Below are 14,750 nucleotides of genomic sequence, written 5' to 3'. Positions count from 1 at the left end.
TTTTGTGAAAGTGGCCTCAGGTTGTTAGGCCTGTGAAGCAAATTGTCTGTGAAGGAGTATGGGGAACACAGACCTCAGGGAGTTGACACAGATAATATTTCTAGGAACATGAGCTCACAATTAAAAAAATCAAAAACACTTCAGATAAGTCACCATGAGTTAATCAGCTCAACTAGGAAACTGTATAATATGGCATTCAGAAACTGCAGATAGTCTAGTTGTTAGGTACAGAATAGAAAATAAATGTTTAATAGGTTCAGAGAGTATAAAAATATGGCTTACGAGCAAGAGGCTATCAAAATTAATTAGGCAAGTTGAATTCAGTAATGTATGAAGGAAATACATATTGAATAAAGGGTTTATTCCAAGGCAAGCTACGTCATGCATTAGAAATATCTCTTAATTTCTAAATTTGTTAATTTAAAAAAAAGTGTCATCTGAAATGATGCAGGAAAAAATTGATTAAAATTCAGTATTCTTTTAGGATACAAAAAACTAAGAAGTAGGAGAGAAATTCCATAACTTTCATTAAATATTGCTTTAAAAATCAGCTACCCCATCTCGCCAGCAATGCACTGGTGGGAAAAAGAAAGTTACAAGGCTGTGAGGAATGAACAAAATGGTCTTCTTTAAAGTCATTATGAATATTGTCATAGGAAATTCAAATCCACAGATAAATCTTTAGAGTTTATAATAGTTAACTGAATATAAGATCAATTTAGTAAAATTAGTGCTGTTATTATAGCCTAACAACTCACAATAAAAAAAAAGTGATACTTCACAACAGTTTAAAAAAAAAAAAAGCTACCTAGGAATAAATATAAAAAGAGGTGGCAAGATCTTTATATAGAAAGTTATAAAAGTAATATTGGAAGACATTAAAGAAGACCCAAATAAATTTGGGGGCCAGCCATGCTCTTAGGGAGAAAGACTATGTCTTATAAATTTATCAATTAATCTGTCATTAATAGAAAAATTATTGCTATTTCAGTAAAAATCCACAGGGTATGGTTTTTATTTCTTTGTTCTTTTGGAACTTGACAAGTTATTTCTAAAATTTGGCCACAAATAACCAAGATATTTCTGAAGACCACTTGTCCTACTAGATTTTAATACTTAATGTGTAACATTAGTAATTGAGATCATGTAATAATAGGGCAAGGATAGACAAATGGGTAATGGAAGAAAATCAAGGTGAAAAATAGAACTCTACATACTTGGAAATCTGATATATAACAGAGCTAGTGTTACAAATCAAATAAGGAAATGGAATACTCTCTAAATGATGTCGGTATTGTTATTTAGCCACACTGGGGAAAAAAAGATTTCTTACCTCACACCATATTAAAAAAACGAATTCCAGATGGATTAAAAAGTTAATTATGAAATGAAAAACTTAAGCCTTCAGAATAAAATATTAGAGTATTTTGTAACCTCAGGCTATCTTAACCAGATGCTAAAAGCATAATTGTTAACATGAAAAGGTTAATAAATGTGGCTGTATTAAAATTAAGATCTTTTATTTCTTCTTTGTGGCAGAATGCAGAGACTAGCCACAAGTACAGGAATAGAAGAATTTCTAACAATTGGCAAAAAATTTTTATTACAGTAATATACACACATCTATATGTCTACATACACAATCTCTATATACATGTCTATATGTCACACATCTGTGCAAGTATGAAAAAGATAAATGGGCAATAGAAAAGCCATTTCATAGAAGAAAAATGAATAGGCATTAAATATTTGTCAACAAGGAAATGCATATGAAAAGTACATTGACTGTAAACTTGGACAATATTAAGTGTACCACTGCAGTCAATGCTCTAGGGCAGAAGTCCGCAAACTCCCTGTAAAGTCCCACACAGTGAGTGTTTTAGGCCTTGCAGTCCCCATAGTCCATTGGTGTGGTTACTCAGCATAGCCGTGACAGTGCCAAAGCAGCTGTAGGTCCTTCATAAAGACACGGAATAGGTGTGGTTGTGTTCCCATAAAATTTTGTTTGTAAAAATAGCAGTTTGCCATCTCCTGCTCTGTGGCACCAGAGAAGAGTTGGAGATCCCATTGACAAAAGTTAGTGAACTGTTAATACAGCAATGTGGACAAATCTTAAAAACACATTGGAGTCAAAAGGTAGAAAAAGAATACATTATACTATGATTCCATTTATATGAGTTCTGGAGGTAGACTGTAAAGGGTACAGATATTACTGGGACTTGACTGATTATGAATTCTGGTCTTGACAAACTGTGTGACTTTGGCCAAATTACCCAACCCCTTCAAAGTGTCAGTTTTCTCTGTCAGTGAGGTGATGAGCGGAAGAGTACCTCGCTCACTACTCGTTGGGAGGACTTTGCGACAGAGTGCCTCTGAACACGCCGAGCACTCAGTAAGTGCCAAGCAGCCCTTGTTGTGCTTTCCTTCTGCTTTAACTTCTATCCCCATTAAAGGAGAGAATAGCCTTTCTAGCTTTAGGAACTCTAGGTATTTTTTGTTTTATCCAACCTTACACAGCATATGCCTAATGGGACTAGTAGTAAAGCTTGAAATATTCTAAAGTCTTGAGTAATGTTTCATTTCTTTACCTAGCACAGTTTATGAGACACTTTGATGTGTTTTATTTTTTAATTTTTAAAAAAGATATATTTATTTATTTTAGAGCGGGTGCATGAATGTGGGGAGGGGCAGAGGGAGAGAATCTTCAGACTCCTTGCTGAGCTCAAGCTCAAGCCCAAGATCATGACCTGAGCTGAAACCAAGAGTCGGCTGCTTGAGAGAGTGAGCCATCCAGGTGCCCCGCCCCCACCAATGTTTAATTTGAGAGAGAGGGCACATGAGCAGGGGGCAGGGCAGAGGGAGAGAGAGAAGCAGGCTCCCCTCTGAGCAGGGAGCCTATCAAAGGGTGATCTCAGGACCCCCAAGATCATGACCTGAGCCGAAGGAAGACACTTAACTGAATGAGTCCCCACCCAGGTGCCACCTCTCATGTTTTTTAGTGTCATGTTTAAGTCACCCAGCCCACTGAAGCTTGCTAAATGTTGACAAACACAGCTCCCAGTGTCTTTAACCTTCCTCTGTAGCAGTTAGCCTTGTGGAGAACTTTCTGAGAATTTCGTTCTTTTTGGTTTTATGTACTGCTCTCCAGATTCTTTTCTGACCTCTTAGACCTTTCAGGTCTTCAAATGTGCAGCTTTGCTCACCCTTAAAACCTATGACTCTTCAGCTTCCTCAGCTGAAACATGAATATAAAACCCACTTGAAAGGTTTGTTGTTAGGCTACAATTTTCTCATACACAGTCATCTGTAGAGGAACCCCATACCCACAGATTCGGATTCATTTATGCTTGGGGTAGAGTCTTGTGTAAAGACAAACACAACTTCCATTAGCGGTTCCTCTCCCATTTGGGTGGCAGTGATACCTGGTTGTAATGTGTATGGAACATGACAGGTAGTCTGACATTTTCCCTCTCTGTCTTCTGTCTGTGGCTGCTGTGCTCCGTGCCCTCTGCCAGACCACCTGGAATCTTATATACAGGTATTCATGGTGACTGTCCTGTCTTAGCAACAGGGACATTGTCTAACTCTTCTTTGCTCTCTCAGGTCTGGTGAAATGCTTAGCATATAGTAAATAGGTATTACTAAATTGAAGTTAAGTGAATGAATGTATTGATGCCTTGATTTTGTTCACAAAACACTAATGTTTGCAGTATTTGGCCTGCCAGAGTAGAATGTTAAACCATTCATAATCCTAATTTAGCTTTTAGCTATCTGGAATAAACTTAAAAGTTATTTCTTTGTATTTCAAAAAAATTCTAACATATATAAAAGTAGAAGAAATAATAAAACGAACTCACTTAAACCCGTCTCCATCTTTGATATTCAATTCAGCAAAGATTAAGATTTGCTTCACCTCTCAATTCCTCCGCCCCTGACCCCCAAGCCCCAAATATTTTAAAGTAATACATCTAACATTCTTTAGTATGGATCTTTTAAAAATGAGAAAATTTTTTCAAATCTAGCCATAATGCTGTTGATATTCCTGGTAAAATTAACAGTGATTCCTTAGTATCATTTAATACCCAGTGTGTGGTCAGATTTCCGTCGATGGTCCCTAAAATGTCTTGAGTTAGTTTATAGATTCAGAAGTCTAACAAATCCACACATTGCATTTGGCTTTTATGAAACAAAAACAAACAACTCTTCTGTGGAGAAATAAAACAATACCTAGCTTTTATTATTTCTCTCCCTTTCTGCTTTGCTCCTTTTAAAATAACTCTCCCTCAAGATTAAGTTTCTTTATCATAAAACCATAAACTTTGCTGTATCAGTTAAAGCTTTCATCTTCTTCTTTAAGACTGCTTTGCTGTTCTTTTTTTGGTAATCACACACTTCATGTATATAGGGCAGTACTACACTTGAACAGCACAGCAAAATGCAAAACTGAGTTGTAGTTAAATTTAACTGTTCTCTGCAGTGCTGTTCGTACTTCTTGTTAAAGCTGTAAAATTATTTTATATTCATTAAAAAGTATATGCTCTTCGATAATGTTTAAATGTATCTTCACTATTTTAGTTATTCCTCTGAATTTATAGCGATAAGAAGGAAGCTAAATCCAGACTGTAACAAAGTATGCGTTTTTGAAAAAAATCTGCTTGTGTGTGAACCCAGTTCTTAAATTCTCTAAATCTGAAGTGGAAAAAGGTCATCTGCAGAAAAAATTATCTTTTAGTTACATTCTTATTGGTAATAAAAAAAAACCATGTGCAACTGTTTAGTGTAAGTAGGAAGGAGAGAGAACCCAAGTATTCAGAGGTTTTAGCAGAATACAATTTTGAGAATTCAGTGGAATTGAAAAAAAAATGCAGAAGTGTTTTGGGTTATTGATGTGACTATAGCAAGATTCTTTCAGGGATTTAAAAAAATTTTCCTGTTAGCTTTCTATTACATTCTTAAATGTAAACGTCCTGATCACTGTGGTTTTTTGGTTTTGTTTGGTTGTGAGATCAGGAAGCAAATCCTATCATCTACCCCCAAAGGGCTAAAAAAAATTCCAGGAAAAAGGCTCTTGGGATGATAGGGCCTAGTGTGGATCTCAGTTAGTATCCATGCAGAAGCCATCTGAGAGTAGGGAAAACCATACTGAGGGAGTGAGGCAGAGAATAGCTATTCACAGAAACAAAAGGCAAGAGGCCAGAAAGTGAGTAAAATCAGCAGGAGAGAATGCAGAACAACCACTGATGTTACAAGCTGAGAAACGAAATTAAGTGGCATTAGGAAGAAACCGAGTAAGTGAGAAATCAAATTAGGGTGAAAAAAAATCCACAAAAACGAAGGTACCATATTGCTGACTAGCTAAAGAAAAAAGATGAAGAGCATGTTTTGCACTGCGTGGTACCTGTGATAAATCATGACTGACTAGATCATTATCTTTCTGTAACAGGCCAGTAAGTGAATAAGAGTTTTCGTCGTTGTTTCTTATGTTGTTTTTCACATGATAACTATTTCAGACCATTATCTGGGGCCGAAATCTAAAACCTACCTTCATTCCAAACTTATGTTTTCATCTGGTCTGTCGAGCAAATTTTAAAATCTTTCAGATAGGAGAAGGTCACTTGAGTTAGTATCGAAGTAACATCAGACAGTGTTTTAGGTGAAGTAGTTTTCAAAAGAACCTTCCTGTTTGCCATTGTAAAAGACAACTGAATTTCCTCTGAAGGTACTACTGTTCTGTGATATTTTTGCTCCTCTGATGATCCAGTTGTGGAGACAGAATACTATGGCCCTGAGCTCTGGGGAATGCATGGAAAAGGAAAAATAGGGAAAGGGAATGACAGCAGAGATTTCCGTTTAGTCTGCAGATTGTTTTTGGTTTTTCTCATCCCTAGCCCAGAGCCAAGAGACTGTGGGATTGTTTGTCATCCAAACCGGCGGCAGCAGTGCTGGTGGCAATACCGTAGTAGCGGTCTGCATTCTCCAAGTGTGGTTGGCCAGTTTCTAGTGAGTTCTTTATCCACTCTGGTTGCCCACCTCATAAATTGTATGCGTTGCCTTTGTATTTTTTCTTGATCTATGGGCCAGCAGTTGTCTGTGGTTAACATTTGAGAATCTCTGTTTCAAATCTGGGAAGTGAAAGAGGTTTTTTTGTTTTTGTTTTTGTTTTTTTAAGATTTTATTTATTTATTTGACAGACAGAGATCAAAGTAGGCAGAGGCAGGGCAGAGAGGAAGAGTGGGGAGCAGGCTCCCTGCTGAGCAGAGAGCCTGATGTGGGACTCAATCCCAGGACCCCCGAGATCATTAGCTGAGCAGAAGGCAGAGAGTTTAACCTACTGAGCCACCCAGGCGCCCAGTGAAAGAGTTTTTAATAAAAAATTAAAAACATAGAAAAGTACAGTAGCAGAATCTTCCTTTCCCCTATGTCTTAACATCTTCCCCCCTATTTTCTTCTGCTTCTAATTGTAGCATTAGGTTTGGCTGCATTTGAAAGATCCCTACACCCACCCCCCCCAACGCCCCTACCAAAAGGTGCTTTAAAGAGGCCTTTTTTCCTCCCAGGACATGGCAGCTATGTGAGCAACAAAGACTGTGCATCTGTCTTTCTGCTTTACAGTCCTTAGCTTGTAGCTCTCTTTCTCAAGGTCATCTCATGGTTGCTGAGCAGGTCCTTGTGACTCCATCCCTCATGTTCTTATCCCAGATTGGAGGATAAAGGGAGTAAGGCAAAGGGCCCATGTCCCCATGAAGTCCTTACCCTTTCAGTATCTTTCCCATGGCCCACTCCAGTGATTTTTGATTTTATCTTATTGGCTACCTTAATCCACTGTGCAAGCCAAGTTGTGTAAATTGCCACTCTTAGAGCAGTTTGATTTGTAAGACCAAATAGGAAAATAGGAATTGGGTAAGAAACCAAATTGTAGCAGTCTGCCACAATTTATTTTATGTAAAAAAAAGTTCCAGTATTATTGAAGTCCTTCCCTCCCTCCTCAGAAATATCCATAATGTGAATTTGGTATATTATATTTTTACATGTTACTCTGTCTTTACAATATGTGTTTGTGTCTATGAATAATGTCTTGTTCTAATAGCTTTAAAACTCTTTATAAATGGAACATACTATACATATCCTGCATGTATTGCTTTTTTTCATTCAACAGTGTTTACCCATGTTGATGCATACAGTTCTTGTTTAATTTTAACTGCCTGTATATTCTGTTACACAATTTATTTACCCATTTCCTCTTGCTGTTTATCTAGGTTGTTACCTTCCCCCTCCCCCCCCCCATTATAAACAATGTTGTAGTCTTTGTGCATGTCTCCTTATATGTGTGAGAGTTTCTCCAGGGTACGTACCTGAAGTTGAATTACCGAATAATGGGTAGTGGTTTCTTCAGCTATTCTAGATATTGCTGGATTGCTTTCCAAGGTGGCTGTGCCAAATTACTAGGAACAGCATTCTATGAGTGTCACATTTCTTTATTCCTTACTAACACTTGTGTTTTGCCAGTTCAATGAGGTCAAATTCATTTTTCTGCAAACTTCTGAAGTTGAGCATATTTTCATACATTCATTGGCTATATACGTTTTCTTGCCTCTCTTTTGCCCATTACCATGCCATTTTTCACTTGTGTGTTGTTTTGAGTTGGAAAAGTTTTTAATACATTCTGATATTAATCTTTTCTTGATTATTTTCCCCTAGTTTTTGGTTTATCATTTGACTATCTATGATGACATCTTTGGTTATATTTTAAAAATTAATTTTTAGGACGCATCTGTGGCTAAGTCAGTTAAGTGTCTGCCTTCAGCTCATGTCAAGATCCCAGGGTCCTGAGATGGAGCTCCATGTTGGGTTCCCTGCTCAGTGGGGAGCCTGCTTCTCCCTCTCCTTCTGCTGTTCCCCCTGCTTGTGTGCTCTCTCTCTCTCTGTCAAATAAATAAATAAAATCTTTTTTTTTTTTTTAATTAACTTTCATGTAGTGGAGATTACTTTTTCCTTTTATGATGTGTGCTTTTTGAGTATTAAGAAATTCTTCCTTACCCAAAGATATGAAGATACTTGCCTATATTTTAGTTTAAAGTTGTAGAACATATATCCTTAAACTTTAATTCACCTGGAATTGTTCTTTTGTATGGCATGAGATAGGAGTTTTATTTCATTTTTACATGTGGATGAACATTTATTAAACAGCCTGTCTTTTTCGCACTGATTTATAGTGCCACCTCTGTCCTATATCAAGTTGCATATTCATGTGGGTCTGATTCCGGACTCTCTTCTGTTTTACTGGTTCTTTAATCTATCTCTGCCATGTATTGCACTGACTTAATTACTGTAGCTTGGTATATGGTAGACAAAGTACTTTCACCTTGTCCAAAATTTTATTGACTTTCATGTCTTTGTTCTCCCATGTGATTTTAGCCTGCTTTTATAGTTCTGTAAAGAAAATTATATTGAGATTTTTGATTAGAAGTGTATTAAGTATATAGATTAATATTGAGAGAATCTATTTCTTTAATAAACTATCCATATTTGACCATGATGTTTTTATTTTTTAAAGAACTTTTTAAGCAACATTCTAGTTATTGGCAATAAGAATTTATAGAATTTTGCCTGTTAAACTTGTATCCAGCAATCTTGCCAAAACTTTTCATTAGTTCTCATGGTCATTATTGTTTTGGATTTTTCTATCACTTTCTTTTTTTCTTCTTCTTTCCAATTCCTAAATCTTTTGTTTTACTCTTCTGGGTAGAATTTCTAGTACATTCTTAACAGGAAGAAGTGACTGAATACATTTTTATCCTTTCACTAACTTGAAAGAGAATGCTTCCACCACTTTATGAGAAACTGTTTTGTTTTCTATAGATTTGGGGCAGATATCCTTTATCAGGCTAACAGAGGTTATTCTTAATTTCAATCTACTGGGATTTCTTTGTAAATATTATGAGTGGGTGCTAGGTTATAGTATTTCATGTAAAACAAGTCCCTGGCAACTATGTAGTTCCACTTAACTCCCACCTTTGTTGTTTCCTCTAATTTTCTCACATATTACATCTTCATATTAAGAAATTAATGCACTACAAAGTCAGGAGGGTTTTTTTGTTTGTTTTTTGTCCTTTTAAAAATTTCTTTTACTTTCTTTTATTTTTTTTTAAATGGTCGGAACTACGGCGGTATCTGATCGTCTTGGAACCTCCGACTGTAGTTCTTGATTAATGAAAACATTCTTGGCAAATGCTTTCGCTCTGGTCCGTCTTGCGGGTCCAAGAATTTCACCTCTAGCAGCGCAATACGAATGCCCCTGGCCGTCCGTCTTAATCATGGCCTCAGTTCCGAAAATCAACAAAATAGAACCGGGGTCCTATTCCATTATTCCTAGCTGCGGTATCCAGGCGGCTCGGGCCTGCTTTGAACACTCTAATTTTTTTCAAAGTAAACACTTCGGGTCCAGTGGGACACTCAGCTAAGAGCACGGAGGGGGCGCTGAGAGGCAGGGGGTGGGAACGGGCGGTGGCTTGCCTCCCGTAGGACCACCCGCCCGCTCCCAAGATCCAACTACGAGCTTTTTAACTGCAGCACAAAGTTAAGAGTTTTAATTTAGTCAGCCCTATGTCTTTTTAAAAAGCAAGAAGGAGGAGCGCCTGTGTGGTTCTGTTGGTTAAGCAGTTAGTCGTGTGCCTTTGGCTCAGGTCATGATCTCAGGGTCCTGAGATCAAGCCCCATATTGGGATCCCTGCTCAATGGAGAGCCTGCTTCTCCCTCTCCCTCTGCTCCTTCCCCTGCTTGTACTCTCTACCTTGTGTATTTTCTCTTTCTCAAATAAATAAAATTTCTTTAAAAAAGATTTTGTCAGAGAGAGAGAGAGAGAGTGAGCACCCAAACAGGAAGACCAGCAGACAGAGAAGCAGGCTCCATGCTAAGCAAGGAGCCTGATATGGGACTTAATCCCAGGATCCCAAGATCATGACCTGAGCTGAAGGCAGACAATTAACTGACTGGAGCCCAGGTATCCCTAAATAAAAATTAAAGGGGGGGGGGAAAGCAAGAGGGAGGAATCAGGCTTTTTTGTTTGCTCCTACATTTACCATTGCTTCTGTTCTTCCTTTCTCCTTACAGATCTGGTGTCATTTCCCTCTGCCTGAAGAATTTCCTTTAGCCTTGCTTGTAGTGCAGGTCTGCAAAGAGATGAGTTGTTTTGGCTTCTCTTTACCTGAAAATTGTTTTATATAATGAGAAGTCAGCCATTTTTTACCTCTATATACAGTATGTCTTTTTTCCCTCTGTCTGCTTCCAGGTTATTCTCTGTATCTTTAGTGTTTAGCTTTTGTATATGATGAGCTCTAGTTGGGATTTTCTTTGTATTTGTCATGCGTAGGGGTCACTGGACTTAGATTTGTGATTTCTCCAAGTTGTGGACATTTTTAGCTGTTATTTTTGCATTAACTTTTCTGTATATATATAGTTTTTATATAATTTTCTCCTTTTGGCACTTTGATTTCACATACGTTAAACTTTACGATATTGTACCATAATTCACTGAGGCTCTCTGTTCATTAAAAAATTTTTCTTTCAGATCTTCAGATTGGATACTTGCTTTTGATGTATCTTTAAATTGACTGAGCCTTTACAGGCATACCTCATTTTATTGTACTTTGCAGTTACCATGTTTTTTACGAATTGAAGGTTTGTGGCACCCTATGTTGAGCAAGTCTGTTGACATTATTTTCCAGTGGTGTTTACTCACTTTGAGTCTCTATGTCAATTTTTTATGTCCAATTCGTGTAATATTTCAGACTTTTTCATTATTATTAGGTTTGTCATGGTGACCTTTGATCAGTGAGCTTTGATGTACTATTGCAGTTGTTTTGAGCTGCCACAAACTGTGCTTATATAAGATCTGGTGAACTTAATTGGTAAATGTTATGTGTATTCTGACTGCTTCACCTGCCGACTGTCGTCTACCCCCTCTCACGTTCTCCCCGCTTCTCCTTGGGTTTCCCTGTTCACCAGGACACAAGAATATGAAAATTGGGCCAAATCTAACCCTACAGTGGCCTCTCGGTGTTCAAGTAAAAGGAGGCATTACATGTCTCTTACTTTAAATCAAAAGCTAGAAATGATTAAGCTGAGTGAGGAAGGCATGTTGAAACTGAGATAGGGCGAAAGCTCTGTATAATCTGCCAACCAAGTTGGGAATGCAAAAGAAAGTGCTTGAAGGAAAGTAAAAGTGCTACTCCAGTGAAGAGTGATAAGAAAGCCAAACAGTGATATTACTGATATGCAGGAAGTTTTAGTGGGATGAATAGAAGATCAAACCAGCCACAACATTCCCTTTAGTCAGAGCCTAATCCAGCACAAGCCCCTAATTCTCTTCAGTTCCATGAAGGTTGAGAGAGGTGAGGAAGCTGCAAAGAAAAGTCTGAAGCTGGCAGGCGGGGTGGTTCGTGAGGTTTGAGGAAGGAAGGCATCTCTGTAACGTAAAAGTGCAAGGTGAAGCACCAAGTGCTGATGAAGAAGTGGCAGCAGCTTACCCGGAAGATCCAGCCAGGGTGATTAATGACGATGTCTTCACTAAATAACAGATTTTCAGTATAGACAGAATAGCCTTCTGTTGGATGAAAATGCCATCTAGGACTTTCATAGCTAGACAGGAGAAGTCAGTGCCTGATTCCAAAGCTTCAGAGGTCAGGTTAACTCTCTTATTAGGAGCTAATGCAACTGGTGACTTTAGGTTGAAACCAGTGCTCATTGATCATTCTGAAAATCCCAGGTCTTAAGAGTTATGCTAAATCCTGGCCTTTTCTCTAGAAATGGACCAACAAAGCTTGAATGATAGCACATCTGTTTACAACATGGTTTACTGTTTACAATATGGTTTTAAGCCCATCGTTGAGACCTACAGCTCAGGAAAAAATAAAAATTCCTTTGAATATTTTACTGCTAATTGACAATAGACCTGGTCACCCCAAAGCGCTGATGGAAATACACAATGAGATTGATGTTTCCATGTCTGCTAACACCGTATCCATTCTTTAGCTCATGGATCAAGGAGTATTTTTTTTAACTTTTAAGTCTTATTATTTAAGAAATACATTTTGTAAGGCTATAGCTGCAATAGATAATGATTCCTGTGATGGATCTGGGCAAAGTCAGTTGAATACCTTCTGGAAACTCTAGATGCTGTGAAGAACATAATGTGTGATTCATGGGAAGAGGCTGAAATATCAACATTAACAGGACTCTGGAAGAAGTTGATTCCAGCCCTCATGGACGACTTTGAGGGGTTCAAGACATCAGTGGAGGAAGGCACTGCAGATGTGGTAGAAATAGCAAGAGAACTAGAATTAGTAGAGTCTGAAGATGTGACTGAATTGCACTTTCATGATAAAATTTGCACAGATGAGGAGTTGTTTCTTGTGATGAGCAAAGAAAGTGGCTTCTTGAGATAGCATCTACTTCTGGTGAAAATGCTGTGAAGATTGTTGAAATGACAGCAGAGGATTTATAATATCATTTATAAATTTAGTTGATCAAGCAGCAGTAGAGTTTGAGAAAATTGACTCTAATTTTTTTTCAAGATTTTATTTATTTATTTGAGAGAGAGCAGAGAGCACAAAGGAGAGGGTAGAGGGGAAGAGGGAGAGGAAGAAGTGGACTCCCCGCTGAGCAGGGAGCCTGAAGCGGGGCTCCATCCCTTGACCCTGAGATCACAACCCAAGCCGAAGGCGGACACCTAAGCAACTGAGTTACCCAGGTACCCCAGTTGACTCTAATTTTGAAAGAAGTTATGCTGTCGGTAAAATATTGTCAAACAGCATAGCATGCTACAGAGAAGTTATTCATGAGAGGAAGAGTCAGTTGATATGGCAAATTTCATTGTTGTCTTATTTTAAGAAATGGCCACTGTCAGCCCAGCCTTCAGCATCCACTGCCCTGATCAGTCAGTAGCCATCAACGCAGAGGCAAGACCCTTCATCAGCAAAATGATTATGACTCTGAAAGCTCAGATAATGGTTAGCATTTTTTTAGCGATGAAGTATATTTTTATATGTACATTAGTTTTTTTAGACACAATACTATCACATCTTAATAAACTGTAAAATGTAAACTTCTATATGTACTGTGAAACAAAAAATTAATATTACTTTATTTATTATGGTGGTCTGGAACTGAACCTACAGTATCTTTAAGATATGCCTGTATCTCTTATTTCTCATGTGCTGTTGAACCTGTGAAGTGAATTCTATATGTCAGACTTCATTTATTTGTGTTCTTCGTGGTCCTGTATGGTTCCTTTTTATACTTTGTATTTACCTGATGGGTTACTTCTCTTCCTTTATTATTCTTAAGTTCTTGAGCACATGGTTAGTAGCTGCTTTATAGCCCTTGTCTACTAATTCCAACATCTGGGTAATCTTGTGTCCAAAGTATATTGACTGCTTTTTTTTTTTTTTTTTTTAACCATAGTCGCATTTTCTTGTTTATTTTCACGTCTAGTAATTTTTTGTTGAATATTGAATGTTATAAATGCTTTTGTGATCCATAATTCTGTTTTCTCCGATAGAGTATTGATTCTTTGTTGTTCTAGCAGGCAGTTAACTGGCTGGCCTTAAATCCCAAACTCTGTTTCTCCTGCATTGGGCAACAACCTAATCTCTTGCTCAGTTCTTTCAGCCATTTTAGCCATTTCTTTTTTTTGGGACCTCTGGAGTCTCCTGTGTTGTGTGTTTAGGGCTTAGGTAGGGATTGTGGTGAGGTTTATATACAGAAATATGTCTAGGATTTTCTTCCTTACTTTCTAGTTGCTCTCCTGGCCCCAGCCTTCATCCTTTGATGCCACAAGCCAATGAGAGTGAGAGCTCCTTCTTGAGTTTTACCTGCTGCACATGATGCAGGGTGGTCTCTGCCTTCAGGCAAGCAGCCATAAAAAGGCAAATCTCACCTAGTATAGTTCCTCTGTTTCAAGGGGTGCCTTTTCTGTGTTTTGGTTGCTGTTTAGTGCTTCTCTAATTTTTTTAAAAAAATTTTTTTAAGTTTTTATTTGAATTCCCGTTGACATACAGTGTAATATTAGTTTCAGGCGTCCAATATAGTGATTCAACACTTCCGTGCAACCCCTGGTGCTCATCACAAGGGCCCTCCACAATCCCCATCACCTATGTAACCTATCCAGTGCTTTTCAGTAGTGGTTTTTATGTTTGGGCCAGAGTTTGTAATTATTGTTTGTGGGAGGGTTACTCCAGTAGGAGTGGTTTCACCTTTCTTTGTATAAGTCTTTCATGTTTTATTTTTTAAAGACTTTTTTTTTTAGAGCAGTTACATGTTTACAGTAAAACTGAGAGGAAGGTGTAGATACACTTCCCGTGTGCTTTCCGCCCCCACCCATAAATAGCTCCCCTACTATAGGTATAATTTCTCCTTCAACACCTCTGAGACAGCGTAACTTTTCCTAAAATGTCCCCAACAGTTTTCCCCTTGGGGCCTGTTCTTGAGATTTGGTTACTTGCACCAGGAAGCGATGGCTAGCTTGAACGAGTAGAGAAAAGGTAGTCTAGCAGAGAATGATCAGTTGAATTCAGTTGGAGATCTAATGGAGTGAAGCATGGTGTATGTGGAGGGGGATAAGGCATAAGCAGTACTGGGGCACCTGCGTGGGCTCAGTCCGTTATGTGGCTGCCTTCGGCTCATGTCAGTATCCCAGAGTCCTGGGTTGGAGCCCTGCAGCAGGCTCCCTGCTTAGCAGGCAGTCTGCTTCT

At 38.2% G+C, this 14,750-nt stretch overlaps 1 pseudogene; it reads left to right on the top strand.

Moving 5' to 3' along the window:
* The first annotated feature begins 3,444 nt into the window (after positions 1 to 3,444).
* On the top strand, positions 3,445 to 12,981 carry LOC122903578 (annotated as a pseudogene).
* Positions 12,982 to 14,750: the final 1,769 nt, after the last annotated feature.

This window comes from Neovison vison, chromosome 3 (genome assembly GCF_020171115.1).
Source record: "Neovison vison isolate M4711 chromosome 3, ASM_NN_V1, whole genome shotgun sequence".
Lineage (NCBI taxonomy): Eukaryota > Metazoa > Chordata > Mammalia > Carnivora > Mustelidae > Neogale > Neogale vison.
The sequence above is the reverse complement of the archived record's forward strand: the minus strand, read 5'-3'. Positions and strand labels throughout refer to the sequence as shown.